Source organism: Protopterus annectens, chromosome 12.part0, assembly GCF_019279795.1.
Source record: "Protopterus annectens isolate FY-2018-M chromosome 12.part0, PAN1.0, whole genome shotgun sequence".
In the NCBI taxonomy this organism is placed as follows: Eukaryota; Metazoa; Chordata; order Ceratodontiformes; family Protopteridae; genus Protopterus; species Protopterus annectens.
Window position 1 is genome coordinate 634,893,606 of NC_056746.1, and position 16,338 is coordinate 634,909,943.

The 16,338-nt window shown below is 42.6% G+C and overlaps 1 protein-coding gene across 3 annotated transcripts in view; it reads left to right on the plus strand.

Moving 5' to 3' along the window:
* MICALL2 (MICAL like 2) overlaps window positions 1-16,338 on the plus strand; it is a 976,695-nt gene that overhangs the window by 845,981 nt on the left and 114,376 nt on the right. The window lies entirely within an intron of this gene.

The window sequence follows — 16,338 nt, forward strand, 5'->3', positions numbered from 1 at the left end:
CCTGTCTTAACAGGTAGATGAGAAACAAGTTCAGGACAACAGGGTAAAACTTTCAGTAAGAATGCCATCACTTGAGGATACTGTGGTTGATGCTGTCAAATTGTATTTATTTGTTTATTTATTTTATGTTTTGTTGACTGGAGTAGTCCCACTAGGCTTGTGGCTTGTCATGACAGGTTGAAAACAGTCTATCTGATGACAGTAGAGGCCACAGAAAGAAATGATAAGGATACTATGGTCTGCAGTGACAGATGCTTTTGGGCATCTGCTTTGGGGAGATCAGTATCAAACTTGGTGAGGGTAGTAAGTAACTGAACTGGAATGGATCCATGAACCAAAGAAATGACAAGTTTAATCAAGATTGCTGGAGTCAATGAGCTTCCTTCCTACACCAAGGCACAATGTTTGAAATTTTGCACTTTTATTTGCCTCCTGTGCGACCTTGAGCAAGTCACTTAACCAGATATTGCTTTGGGGCAATTGGGAATTTGGGCTAGGCTCCTGGACTGTATGCCTAGTAACTAACTGTGAACCTATGAAACTATTGCCTTATTTAAAACAAATTGAAAAACTCTAGACTTCATAATCTGTTGAATGATAGAACCTTGAACTCCTGGATAAGCAAAAAGTAACCTGGATGAACACACATTCACTGCATAAATAGAATTACAGCCTTGAGGATTATCATAATGAGAAACCTAAAACTCAAAGAACCAGGGAAACCTCTCATCCTGAAATCATGCAGTGCCCATATTGTCAAGAGGCAGATGTGTCCTAAAAGTAACAATTTTGTCAGAACTGAGAAACCAACTCACACTGTTCAAATGTAAGTGCTGTATGAATGTTAGGTCAGGTTGCATTGCCTGTCCTCATCTTAAAATAATTTGGTTTCTGTTGCAGAAATCTCATCAGATAGTTAAAGCTGTTTCTTTACAGACTTCTAGGGAACATAATGCTTATTCATTTCAAACCTGTCACTCCAGGGATCAGCATTTCTCAGATATGCTCCTATCTTCTTCCCTTCTGTCTCCGAGACCTGAGCTCAAAAATCAACCTGAGGCTTGGAAGGTTTTAACAGTATTTTAAGAGGAGGAGAAGCACCAACATTCTGGAAGAAAGTGGTGGTGGCTGTAATACCTAAAGACGGTAAAGACCCGTTGGATCCAGTTTCATACAGGCCCATTTCAATTCTAAACCATGATTATAAAATGTTTATGTCTATAATGGCTAAATGAGTGGAAAAGGACAAGCCAAAATTGATAGATATAGATCAATGTGGTTTTGTGGAGGGGAGGCAAACATGTGACAATATTCGGAACATTGATGATCAAGAGGGAAGCAGAATGTAAGAAAAAAACACTTTTGTTGGTGGGTCTGATGCAGAGAAAGCATTTGATAGTGTAAGCTAGGAATTTATGAGCAGGGCAATGGAAGCATTGCATTCCCTGATAAAATTATAAGGTTAATTAGGAGGATGTATGAGGGATCAGAGGCAAAAGTGGGTGGGTTTCTGTCTGATAATTTCTGTTTTAGCAGAGGAGCCAGGCAGGGGTGTCCTCTTTCCCCTTTGTTATTATAGAACTGTTGGCAAAGAAAATAAGGGTCTCAAAAATTCAAGGATGTAATAGGTATGGTAGTCAAGAACAGTTAGCTCTGTTTGCAGATATTATTTTATACCTGATAAAACCAGAGAAGGACATTTCACTGTTATGAAACATTTTGAGACAGTTTCAGATCTTTTTGGGATACAAAATTAATGAAGTTAAAACAAAGGCAATAGTTGTAAATTATGTACCTACAGATGAATTGGTTCAGCAATACCCATGGGGCATGATAAAATGAAGTACTTAGGAGTATGTATTAAAAAGGATTCTGGTGTAGCAGGTAAGGATATGTGGGAAGTGACTAAACAAAAGATAATACAAAAGCTAAGAAATTGTGAGCTCTGTTTTATGAATATAGAAAGCAAGATACAAGCAATTAAAATGTTATTATTCCCTTTAGTTTTGCACACAGGTCAGGCATGGTTTTATCAACCAGAGGAGAAGTTATGGATAGCAATTAATAAAGAGCTGAAAGATTTTATCTGGGAGGGGAAGACTGCAGGGGCCAACTGGAATAAGCTGATTTTTCCAATAGAACAAGGCAGTTTTGTATTACCTAATTTGAAGAGGTCAGAGCTACACAGTTAATGCTCCTATACACAGTACAAGCAGTAACCTATAATTCAAACTGGAAAGGAATGATGACGAAACAGGGGAAAGCTCAAGAAACAGGGAGAGGCTGGGATATTGTATGCAGATCCTTAAGGAGAATAACAATAACCATACAGAATATTACATTCATAAAGTAGCAGAAAGTACTCTTAAGAACTATGCTAACATGGGAGTGGAGAAAGGAGATTCTGCCAATAGGGATGATAGCAATTAGGGATGCAGACAATAGGCAAGAGAGAGCTGGAATTTACTGGAGAAAAATGGCAAAAGAACCAAGGTATTGGGAGCAAATAATTAGAGAGGGAAAGGTAATAGAATGGGAAGAGGCCAATAATTTATTTGGACTGCAGGTTAGAGATTGCCTTCCCTATCAAAGATTGATGTCTGAGTATATGCAAATAGAAAGAAATGGGGGGGGGGGGGTTCCTAAGTGAAAGACCAGCACTGGTAGAGTTTTTAGTAGCATTTAGAATAGAAGTTGCTGTTAAAAAAGGAATAATTAGTAGAGCATATAAAATATTCTACAGTAACTATAAGAATCAATCAGAGGAGGTTAGAAAGGATTGGGAAGAGATATTGGATAAGCAATTCCCAAAGAAACAATTAGGGGATATATATATATGTCTCCCAAATATGCAACAAATTCTAGAAAATTTATGATATTTTGCTTGGAACCGTTTACATAGGTATTTTATACCCCAAGTAGACTCCAAAGAATTTTTCCACAGGTAGATAGTAAATGTTGGCGGTGTGATGGGGAAGTAAGATGTAATTGGGAACATATTTTGTATGATTGGAGATGGCAGACTTTAAAAAATTTCCTGAAGAGTACTCTGTCAGAAATACTGGATGAGCAGACTGGTATAACTAAGGAAATTATTTGTTTGAGATATGATACAGAATCGGAATTGCCTAGAAGTAGTGAGGCCTAGCTGAGTCTAGTTATGGTGGCTACCAAAAAATGCAATTACTCATCATCATCATCTTCTTTTGGCTGTTCCCGTTAGGGGTCACCACAGCAGATCACCTGTTTCCATTTCTTCCTGTCCTCTGCATCTTGCTCTGTCACACCAACCACCTGCATGTCCTCTCTCACCACATCCATAAACCTTATATTAGGCCTTCCTCTTTTCCTGTTACCTGGTAGCTTCATCCTTAGCATCTTTTTCCCAATATACTCAGCATCCCTCCTCAGCACATGTCCAAACCAATGTAATCGTGCCTCTCTGGCTTTGTCTCCAAACTGGGCTGACCCCCTAATATACTTGTTCCTAATCCTGTCCACCCTCGTCACACCCAGTGCAAATCTTAACATCTTTAATTCTGCCACATCCAGCTCAAACACCTGCCTTTTTGTCAATGCCACTGTCTCCAACCCATATAACATAGCTGGTCTCGCTACCCTCTTGTAGACCTTCCAAAAATGCAATTACTAATAAATGGAAATCAAAGTCTAAACCAACTATACTAGAAGTAGTGAATATAGTAACAGAGATAAAGCAACTGGAAATGTTCTTTAGAAAAGGGTAGGAGCAAACTGCATCGAAAAAAATGGGAGTTGTGGGAACAATAAATGCAGAGAAGGACTGAGGTTTAAAGAAGGTAAGATTTGAATGAGCTATGTAATGTTTGACTGACAATGACTGGTTATAAGTGATGTATAATATTTAACCAAAATTATCTCAATATGGTTTGTTTTCATTTATATAAATGTAGGATTGCCTATGTCATAAATAATAGTTTAATAAAGATGTCTGTCCTTCTATTACTATGTTGCAGTATTCATTACATGAGGGATTCCCTGCCATAAACAATCCCGACATCCAGCCAGTATACAAAATCCTTTTACTACTGCTACATACGTGGGACATCGCATGTAGGCCAAAGGCAGGTGTTAGCCATAAAAGTGACATACCATCCTCAGAACTTCTCTGCTGCCAGTCCGAACAACATCTTTGACCTTCGGTCTGCTCATTCAAATTGTTGGTTGCTCTACAACCCTGTTCAGACAAGTGCCCTGTTGGGGTTTTTTCCTTTACTTTTACTACTACTTTTCTGTCTGAGGTTACATATCATCCAGCAAAGGCAAGTGCTGGTGTGGAAGACACACAGATAGCCATGACCAGTGTCTGTTTTTGTTTAGGCCCTAACCACGACCATAAGTCTTACTCTATATGTCAGGCATTTGTTCCTAAAACTTTGCATAGCTGCTTTCATTCTCTTAAGTCTTTGATTCTCAAGGAAAATATTAAGAGGTTAGTGCGTAATGTTATGGAGGATACGTTGGGCCCTATTGCTGAGCTTGCAAAGAAGGCCAAGAGTTTAGGTCTGAAGCTTCACCTGCATCTCCCATTCCGGACATCCCTCTTGAAGCCAGTGAAGGCCCAGAGGCCCATTTGGAATTTGGCTTGGATTCCTCGATGGGTACCGGAGTGGAAGCTATCAGGGAGTCAGCCACAGGCAACATCCTCAGAGGTGTTGCAGATGTCCATTTCAGTTGAGCAGGGGGAATATAAGCTCATTATATCAGAAAGCCTTGGAGCTTTTCCTCAGATCTTGGTTCAGAAGGAAGTACTGACGACTGTTATAGAATGCAGGCCAACACTGGGTCCTTCCAACTTCCATAAGGGATATTTAATGAAGCTTCCCACTGTTTTTTTCCCTTCCTAGTCCACCTTCTTCTATTTCCCTTCAGAAAAGGTTTAGGGAACAAGTATTATCTGAGAATGAGAATTCTTCAGAGGATGAGTCTTTGGCATACTCTGCCAAAATTTCCTCTCCCCTGGAGTATGCTGCATCACCTGAGGAGGAGTCTAATGGAACTGAGTCTTCTGGTGAAGATGTCACCTTTGGGAAAACTATTGCTCATATGAGGATGTTTTTCAGTTTGGACTGCTCGCAGCTTACTAATGTGCAGAGGAGATACTACTGTTTACTCGAAATGGATTCACCCACTCCCTCCGCTGTGCCTCCAGTTCTGCCAGCTTTTCTGGATGCTTTTATTTCTGCTTCCAAGAGTCCAGACTCTCAACCTCCTGCCCACAAACAACCAGGTAGGTTCTATGAAGTTCCAGAGAACTATAAATTCCTTTATAAATGCTCTGCTGCAGACCCAGTGCTTATTTCTGTGGCTACTGATAAGCCATCCAGACTTTTGCCTTCCATTTCTCTTCTCCCTTCAGTCAAGGAAAGTAAAACCATTAAAAGGCTGGGGAAAACATGTATACACTTCAGCTGCTCTTGCCTTTAGGGCAATTAACTATCAAACCATATGAATAAGTATGACTTGGCCCTTCTTTCTCAGACCACTCAGCTTCTGTCTGATCTTCTGGATTCAGATGTGAAGTCTCAGCTTTCCTCTGTTTTGGAGGCATCTTCCCAAGTGGTACGCCACTCCATTAGATGCTGTTATGATGCTGCTGAAGCATCTGCTTCTGTATTAAGGAGATACTCTTGGTTAAGGCACCAACCTCTTCCTGAAGGCTTTAAGGCCAAGCTAATGGATGCACTATTAGATAATAATGCCTTGTTTGGTACTGCAGCTGCTACCTTGTTCAAGTCCCTGCAGGAGAAAGGTAAAGAGAGGCAGGATTTAAAACATATCTTTGTGTCTTCACTTACCAAATTCCAAAGGAACTACACAGTTAAAACTGCTTTTGTCAGGAAATAATCCTGAACTTCTCCTTCCAGAGGTAAAAGGGGTGTCAGGAAACCTGGTTCTTCTAAACCCTCTCAGCCTTCTTCTACTCAAAAGCAGTCTTTTCCAGACAAGCCAGGTAGTCTGTGACTACCTGGTAAGGTTATTGCCTTTCATTGTGACAAAAAATGGATTTAGGCCACGCCTTTTTCTTCTTTTTATAACCCCACCCATATCCCATCCACTTTCCGCCCATTGTGCGACATCACCATTGCATCATCTGATGGGAATGCCTTCTTTTTCTGTTTGTGATGCCTTTTTTCCTGCAGATTTACTACGCTTTTTGTAAAAAAAAAAAAAAAAAAAAGCATAGTAAATCCACAGATTTAACAAACTTCGATAGTCTTTTTTTTTTTTTTTTTCCTGAAACAGAATACCGGAGTATGTACAGTGTTTTCTGGACTACAGGACAATCAGTCTGATTTCTGAATAGTCCAGAAAAAAAAATGGATAGGTGGCAACACTACTACCTGGCTCCCTGTGGTCACATTCCCCTCTCTGTGCCTTACTCTCTCCCTTCCAGTCTGGGAACACATCACACACGATTCATGAGTTCTGTCCATTATCCACAAAGGATATTTCATGGCCTGGAAAGCTCTCCTTCCTTTCATGGGAATTTCTCAGTCACCTCGAGAACAATGTCTTTTCTTCCCAGAGTTGCTTCAAGAGTTGATATCCCAGGGAATTATAAAAGAATTTCCACTGTTACAAAGGGAAGAGGGTGCTACTGAAGGATGTTCCTGGTTCCCAGGAAAGATGGACCTTGGAGACCCATTCTGGACCTTTCTCCCTTCAACACCTTCCTAAAGGTCCCAACCTTTTGTACGCTTTCGCTCCAAACTCTGTTTCCTCTCATTCTTTCACAGGCCTATTTGACGTCTCTGGATATCAAAGATGCCTGCCTATATGTTCCCATTCATACTCTTTACAGAAAATGTTTATTTTTCTGTTGCTTCCTCACATTTTCAGTTCTGCACTTTGCCATTTGGTCTGTCTATGGCACTGAAGGTATTTACAAAATGTTTAGCTCCTGTGATTGCTTTCTGCAGACACCAGGGCATACAGGTCTTCTGTTATCTGACCGAACTGTTGCTGCAGGCACTACTCCCAGAGACCTTGCATCACACTCTCCTGTTTATTATTACTCTTCTGCAAAGGTTGGGATTCACAGTCTAATTTCAAAAAATCCATGCTCATCCCTTCACAAGACCACATCTTCCTGTGGTGCAGGATTAAGACACATCTCATGGTGGCTTCTCTTCCTCCACAAGAATTTATGTCAATTCAACTCGGTACCAAATCACTCTGCAGGCAGTGTACATCTCTTCCAACCAAAATGTTGTGGCAAACACTCTGAGCAAGTCCATGACTCAGTCCCACGAATGGATTCTTCACAGGGATATGTTTCTGGACATTCTCCACTGGTGGTTACACCTCAGTTAGATCTTTTTGCCTCTCCTTTGAACAAACAACTTCCAAAGTTTTGTGCCAGCGTTCCAGGTCCTCTAGTATGGAAGGTGGGAGCAACAGGACAAACCAATAATCTTGCTGGTGACTCCCTTTTGGCCAAGACAGCATTGATTCCCTCTTCTTCTGCATTTAGCCAAGGGCAATCATCACAAGTTAAATCACTAGTGTGGATCTCCTCACAGAAGACAAGGGATCACTCATCTTTGCAACTCACACTGTAGGTGATAAACTTTTGATTCCTTTTAGACACCTTTTATTTGAGGATATGCTTAGGGTACTGCAGGAGGCCAGGAAACCCAGTACTAGGAAATCCTACTTATCTAAATGGAAGAGGTTTTCCATCTGGTGTCTTTCTCGTAACGTAGACCCACTAAATAGGTTCATAGGTTCATAGGTGTCATACTAGGCTATCTGCCCGAGGGCATTTACAAGCCTAGCCAATAGTTTTGTGGCTTACACCACCCCTTTAGTATGGGGAACTATACCCATTATTTTGCTGTGCCTCTGTCGAGCAGTGACACTGAGGTAATCCCTGGGGTATATCTGCAATCTCCCATCCATTGGTCAAGATTTCTCTTGAACAAGGCCAGCGAGGTGCTCTGCCTCACATATACCGGGATTTTGTTCCACAGCATAGGGAGTCTTTGGGTGATGAATCTATCCCTCCAGCACGTCCTATTTATAGCCGTGTCGAGGTTTAAGTCTCCCGCCCTTGTGGCTCTGACAGATCTAGATTTTTTGAGGTGAAGCATATTCATCAAATCTGGGTTTGACATGGCCTTGTATGTCAGGCAAAGGTCACCTCTGAGCAAGCGGTAAGCGACTGAATAGAGCTGGAGTTCTTTCAGTCGGGCAGCATAGGACAGATTTTTGAGACCCTTTATCCTTTTGGTGAGGAACTTTTGTGGCCTCTCCAGCTGCTGCAAGTGTCGGGTCAGATACATTCCGAATGGGGCATTGCACTCAATCATTGGTCTGATGAGTGATGAGTATAGGGAGACTATGACCTCCCTTGATCTAGATGTGAATCCCTTCATGATAAGGTGGGCAATGTAGAAGGTTTTCCTAACTAATTTAGCTACATGGGTGTCAAATGACAGGCTACTGTCAACTTGGGTCCCCAGGTCCCTGATAACTTCTTCTGTGCTCAGTGGATTGCCACCTATATGGTAGCTAGGGGTAACCTTGTTTTTCCCGAAGGGTATGACTATGCATTTTTTGGCATTTAACTTTAGGCCATGGCTCTGGCACCAGTCATCCGTTTCTGTGAGACCCTTCTGAAGGATATCTGTGTCAGATGTGTTTTCGACTACGGCGCCCAGTTTGCAGTCATCTGCAAACTTTGTCAGCCATAACCCTCCTGTGTTTGCTTGTACTTCGGAAAAGTAGATGCCAAACAAGAGCGGGCCCAGGACTGAGCCCTGTGGGACACCACTTGTGACAGGCTTTGAGTCTGACATGGCGCCAGCAACTCTGACCCTGTGGGTTCTGTCACTCAGCCAGTTTGCAACCCATCTTGTGATGTATGGGTTAACATTTAAGCTGATGAGTTTTTCAATGATACCCGAGTGGGGTATTGTATCGAAGGCCTTCGCCAGATCGAGGTAGGCTGTATGGACTGCCTTTCCCTCATCAACGGCTTTGGTGACTGTTTCGAAAAAGTCAACCAAGTTTAAAAGGCATGATCTGCCTTTGACAAAGCCAAACTGGGTTGGATCCAAAGTCTGCAAATTCCCTATGTCTTTATTTATGAGGTCCATTATGATCCTCTCCATGGCTTTGCAGATAAGGCTTGTCAAGCTAATGGGCCGGTAATTTCCAGGGTCGGTGGGGGCACCGCCTTTGTGAAGTGGGACCACAGACTATGATTAAACAGCTGTCCTAGCTGTGGGTTTAATTCCTCGTTGAGTTCGTGGAGCACACAGCCGGGGACACCATCAGGTCCCATGGATGCTGTGTTTTTTGCTTTGGAGAGAGCAGTTCTCACTTGGGCATTAGAGATGTTTGGGGGGCTGCAATCATTTGGTATAGATATCTCTCCTTTTGGGGGGGGGAGAAGTTTGCACTGAACCTGTCAGCCAGTATGTTGGCAATGTCTGTAGGATCAGTAATCTTCACATCATTTTGAACTAGTTCTGAGCATATCTGGGAGTTTCCTCCCAGGTTTCTAACATAGCTAAAGAAGGCCTTATGATTGTCTTTTGAGTCTTTAGCTATTTTTCTCTCAAAGTTTGCTTTGGATGATTTTATGAGAGCTCTTAGTTTTTTACTTATAGTGATCAAAGGTGTCTTACCTTTTAAGGATTTTGCTCTATCTTGTAGTAGCTTCCTCCTTTTGTTGTAGAGTTTGTTTATGGCTGGGGTCCACCAGACTGGACGCTTGCCTTTGGTACAAAGAGTCTTTGTTTTGCTTGGGATTGCCTTATCCATGCAGTCCTGCAGGTGCTGGTAGAAGGCATTTGTAAGTGATTCAGCGGCTTGAGTACTGTTCTCCGCCAGCTCGGGGGCCTTAAAGGAGACCACACTAGTCTTTAGAAGTGTGAAGTCGGCTTTTGAGAAGTTTTTTACTGTGGTCTTTTTTATTTCAGGTGGGGGTGGGATGAGGACCTCCAGCGAGATTAGTTTGTGATCTGATCTCACCAGTGAGGGGTATACTTCCGGTGTTGAACATTGTGCTCCCATGTTCGTGATGATGAGATCAAGTATGTTTTCTCCTCTTGTGGGGATGGTGACTAGTTGTTCCATGGCATTTGAGTTTATGAATTCCAGGAACTTTTGGGCTAGGGTGTTTGGGCTTGAGTAGTGTTCCCAGTCTATATTAGGGTAATTGAAGTCACCTAGTATGATGGTGTTTGGAGATACATTTATCCCTCCAGTGTTTTCAGGAAAGCCATGTGAGGTTCCTGAGTTTGTGAGGGTGGCCTGTAACATGCTACAATTTGCAGAGCAGTCTTGCCTATGGTTAATTGCACCTGGATGGTCTCCGATGCATCATGCGTTGCCACCAGTCTTGAGGTGTGGGTGTCCTTGATGAATATGGATACCCCCCCCTCCTTTCTTGGTATTGTCCGGATTTTGGGGCCAGAACGCATGATATGAGGTAAAACCTGATAGTGCTGGGGTGCTCTCAGGAGCCTTGAACCAGGTTTCTGTCACAGCACAGACATTGATGTTCTCCATACTGAGAAGGGCCTCGAGTGCGTGCATTTTGAGATTTAGACTTCTGGCATTGAGCAGCATTACCCTTAGTTTTTTTCCTTTTTTGTGTTCTAGGGTGGTAGGTTTAGAATTTGGGCCTTGCCTAAAAAAGGCACTATGAGGGTGGCAAGAGCCTTTGCCAATATCCGGAATCCCAGGGGTGACAGGTGCAAGCCGTCCCTTGCGAAGCAGCGTGGCTTGTCCAGCATGTCATCCCAGGCAGACAGACATTGGATCCCCTTTGAATGACACCAGAGTTTAAGCCAATTGTTAAAGCTGATCATCTTATCTCTGCATTGTGGCATCATTCTTGGTGAAGGTAGGATACTGCTCAAGGTCAGGGTCATACCTGCCTGGGCTACATAATCAGAGAGCTCCTCAATGTCTCTTTTCATGTAGTCCAAGGAGGTACGTCTCAGGTCGTTTACACCAGCGTGGACAATGACTGAGTCGTATTTGTACCTGCTGTTGAGAGACCTGAGTGCTTGCGTTATGTGGCGGATGCTAGCGGCCGACAGGCAGCTTACTGTAACTCTCTCCTTACTCAGTCTGGTGAGTGGGACGCCAGTGTGTCTGACTATGGAGTCACCAATGACTAGTGTGTCTGGCATTGTGTTTGGCCTTAAGGGCTGTGACTGTTTGACACTCTGACTGTGAGGTCTATGTGTTGCAGGTGTTGTGTTCTGAGGTGATGGTTGTTTGGGTGTCTGCTTTGGTGGCCTCTGCTGTTTTGGTAGATTTTTGATCAGAGCCTCCGAGTATGTCTTTGTGTGTTTATGTGTATGATTCGCGGTTGTGATGGTACTATGTGAGACTGGGTCTGTAGTGTGTGTGGTAACCTTCTCCTCCTGTCTGGTCTTGCCAGTCCTATGTTGAGAGAGCTCAGCCTCCAGTTTGGCCGTATAGTTGCATCTCTCGCATGTATTTGTGTTTTGTGGGAGGAGGAGAGGGTTGTCTGTGTACATGAGGCAATTGTAACATTGCCTCAATATTCCCAGGTTCATCAGCTGAGCAGGAGAGGACACTAGCAACTGATCCCTCGACATGCTAGAAGGAATAGACAAAAAAAACTTTAAAAGAGATTCCGGGGGATGTGGGTGACCGAGAAATGGGGTTTGCCTTTTTGGGGTACTATCTCTGACAAGAGTGCTGTATCAAGGTGATAAGTACTGTAGGAGCAAGTGCTAGGTTTAACAGATAGAGAATAGTCTACTTGGAGTCAAGTAGAGATGATCTTTTTAGTTATAGGATACGCTGATTAGATCAGTAGTATAGTTCGAGGAAGGTAGTTTTAAGGGAAAATTTGAAGAGTGGACTTTAGGTAGCCCGAATAGTTTAAACCTGCTTAACCGGCGCTGCCCTAGTGTGCAACAGTGGCAACTCCGCGCTAAATCGCTCTAAATCGCTAAAGCGCTAAACGCTTTTATAGCAGGGGCTGGAAAAGACAGGAAATGACCCAAAATGGCCAATAGACTACAAGTTACTGCCTTAAACCACTCCTCTAAGGACAAACAGGCAGCTCAGTACTCCCCACTCTCACTGGTGAGTAAAGAAACTTCCCCTGACCAAACAAGGAAAATGGAGAAACACAGGAACCAAGACAAAGCCCAGGGATCAGCAAAATCTGGTCTCTGGAACACTAGTTAGGAAAGTATGGAAAACAAGGATATTTTTTTTTGTTTTTTTCAAGTTTTTTTACAGAAAGGCAGAAAACACAATAAATGCTATAATTTTCGACTAAATGCTATCAAAAGCTAGTACACTTGAGTGTATTAGCCTGTAGTTTAACTTTTAGGCAAAACTTAAACTAGCAAGTGCAGTAAACAGTTTTAGCTTATAAAGACAGTAAAAACAGTGCAAACTTTGATAAAGCAAGCAAAAACAGTAGTCGAAAGTCACAAAAAGTCGAAAAAGCCAAGAAAAATACTTAAAATCTGGAAAGGTAGTCTTTTCTGGTCTCTGCTGCTAGAGGAACACTGCTGGCCACCACGAGGAGCTGTGCTGAGTTCTCAATAGCTGGAAAAGCCCGCCAAAACGCACTTTATAGCAGGGGGCTGGAAAAGACAGGAAATGACCCAAAATGGCCAGTAGACTACAAGTTACTGCCTTAAACCACTCCTCTAAGGACAAACAGGCAGCTCAGTACTCCCCACTCTCACTGGTGAGTAAAGAAACTTCCCCCTGACCAAACAAGGAAAATGGAGAAACACAGGAACCAAGACAAAGCCCAGGGATCAGCAAAATCTGGTTTCTGGAACACTAGTTAGGAAAGTATGGAAAACAAGGATATTTTTTTTTTTTTTCAAGTTTTTTTACAGAAAGGCAGAAAACACAATAAATGCTATTATTTTCGACTAAATGCTATCAAAAGCTAGTACACTTGAGTGTATTAGCCTGTAGTTTAACTTTTAGGCAAAACTTAAACTAGCAAGTGCAGTAAACAGTTTTAGCTTATAAAGACAGTAAAACAGTGCAAACTTTGATAAATCAAGCAAAAACAGTAGTCGAAAGTCACAAAAAGTCGAAAAGCCAAGAAAAATACTTAAAATCTGGAAAGGTAGTCTTTTCTGGTCTCTGCTGCTAGAGGAACACTGCTGGCCACCACGAGGAGCTGTGCTGAGTTCTCAATAGCTGGAAAAGCCCGCCAAAACGCGCTTTATAGCAGGGGGCTGGAAAAGACAGGAAATTACCCAAAATGGCCAATAGACTACAAGTTACTGCCTTAAACCACTCCTCTAAGGACAAACAGGCAGCTCAGTACTCCCCACTCTCACTGGTGAGTAAAGAAACTTCCCCCTGACCAAACAAGGAAAATGGAGAAACACAGGAACCAAGACAAAGCCCAGGGATCAGCAAAATCTGGTCTCTGGAACACTAGTTACATTCCTTTGGTTCTGACTTACTTGTGTTAACTTTTGAAGGCTGGGTTGGCTAATTCTTCTGTGAAAGCTCACCAATCATAGGTAGGTACTAGGCTAATGGCCCTAGGGCCCTTACAAGCCTAGCCAAGAGTTTATCCCCAAAAAAGAAACCTCAGTCAGCACCTATCACCCCTATCAATGACTGACAAAGGTGGAACCCCTGGGATAAATTTATGGTTTCCCATCCACTCATCAAGGTTGCGCTTGAAGAGGGTCAGTGAGGTACTCTGTTTGACATGTATGGGAAGTCTATTCCAGAGACAGGGCAGACTCTGGGAGACAAAACTGTCTCTCCAGCAAGTTCTGTTGATGTCACTTATTAGATTTAGGCCTATCGAGCGGGTAATGCGCAAGTAGTTAGACTTACAGATATGGAGCATCTTTAGTAGGGCAGGGTCCGATATTGCCTTGGAGGCAAGACACAGATCACCTCTGAGTAATCTGTATGATACTGAGTATAGTGATAGTGATTTAAGCCTGTCCAGTTAGGATAGGTGTTGCAGGCCATGGTTTCTCTTTGTGAGGTATTTCTGTGGCCTTTCCAGTTGGTGCAGGTGTTTGGAGAGGTACATCCCAAATGGGGCATTATACTCAAATAGGTCTAATAAGGGAGGAGTACAGAGAGGTAATAAACTACTTTTTTCTGGATGCAGTCCCTTTACTTATGAGATGGACCAAGTAAAAGGCTTTTCTGACTACCGCCATCACATAATGGTCAAATGTGAGATTGTTGTCAACCTGAGTACCCAGGTCTCACCACAAGTTGTTTGCTTAGGGGGTTGCCGTTGATGTGGTAATCAGTAGGGGCTGTGTTTTTGCCAAATGGTACAATAATACATTTTTTTGCATTTAACTTAAGGCATGACTTTGGCACCAGTTATTTGTAGCTGTGAGACCCTCTTGCATTATGTTGACATCAACTGGGGAGTCAGTGACAGCACCCAACTTACAGTCATCTGCAAACTTGGTCAGCCACAGGCCCTTTGTCTTTGCCTGGACCTCTGAGAAGTATATGCCAAACAGTAGGGATCCCAGGACTGATCCCTGGGGAACACCACTAGTGACAGGTCTGCTGTGGGAGGTGGTGGCACCTATTTTGACCCTGTGTATCCATCTGTGAGCCAGTTGGCCACCCATCTGACTAGATAGGGATTAACACCAAGTTGTGTTAGCTTTTCACTGATGCCCGAGTGGGGGATTGTGTCAAAGGCCTTGGCCAGGTCAAGGTAAGCTGTATGTACAGACTTTCCCTCATCCAGGGTCTTGGTGACGGTCTCAAAGAACTCAACTAGTTTCAGTAGTCAAGATCTGCTCCTGATGAATCCAAATTGGGTGGGGATGAGTGCTTGGAGATTGCTTATGTCCTTGTTTATGAAATCCATAATAATACGCTCCATGACTTTACAGATCAGACTTGTCATAGTTTCCTGGGTCTGTAGTGGCACCACCTTTGTGCAAGGGTATGACAATGGCAGTTCCTCACTTTACTGGAATCTGCATGTCTGCCTGTGTCTTCCCAACTTTGGCCTCCAGATTGGAGGTTTGACTATTCCTTAAAGGCATCCTTCACATTAGAAACCTGTTCCACCTCCCCAGGACCTTAATTTTGTTTTGGAAAAGCTCACTGTAGCTCCTTTTGAGCCTGCAGCAACAGCTACTATGCAATGTTGTACTTGAAGATAGTGCTTCTGCTTACTATTACTTCAGCCAGAAGGGTTTCTGAACTGCAAGCCTTGATGACATTTCCACCCTTCTTGGTTTTCCATAAGGACAGGGTTTCTTTACATACCAACACTTCCTTTATGCTCAAAGTTGTGAATGAGTTGTTGCTTAATCAGTCCATCAACTTGCCCACATTTTTCGCCTCTCCACAGTCTTCCAGTGAGAGGATCCTACACACGTGGGATGTGCACCGACAACTCAGATTTTATGTTTTTCATGGTAAGGGCCTTTTTTCTCCTGTTAAGACTAACTCTACTAGGGCTGTAGCTTCCTCTGGTGCTTTTTTCAAGGGGTTGGTTACTTCCCTCATTTTAGAACCAGTTACTTGGACTTCTATGCATACCCTAACTAAACATTACAAGTTGGCTGGCACATCCAGGTCCAGAGCAGGTTTTTCTGGAGGCATTCTTCATGGCCTTGTAGAGAGCACCTTGGCTCATTCCTCCTCCCTTTTTCCTTCATGAGCTGTGGTACTGTTGCTCATGTAATGAATACTACAACATAGGAATAAAAGGACATAGAATAGCTTTGTAAAATCTTACCATAACTATAGATGTCCTTATCTTCCATGTTGCAGTGTTCCCCCTGGTTCTTGTTCTTTCTTTGGATGTGCATTTCCTTTTTTGTACCATAGGCTGATGTTCTTCTTGGGGCATTCAGTTCTGAGGATGATACTTTCGGATGTCACTTTTATGGCTGACACCAGCCTTGGGCCCACATGAGATGTCCCACATACCTAGCTGTGGTAAAAGGCTTTTGTATACTGGCCAGACATCGGGATCATTTATGGCAGGGAATCCTACATTAATAAAAAAAAAAAAAAATACTCTTTTGGTATTTTGCCTGTATTACTTGTTTGATATTTTTTGGTCTAATTTATAACCAGAATTTCTACAATGTTTTTCTCTATAATCCTCATGTAAACTATGTGTGTAACATAATCTTTGTATAATCTGTATGTGTAATATAATCTTTGTATAATATGTATGTATGTGGAGCTTTTCTCCCCAGGACTCCATTGAAAACGGGTTCTTTAGGCCCAATGGACTATCCTGGTTAAACAACTGCAAATAAATAAAAATAAATAAATAATGAATACTGCAACATGGAAGAG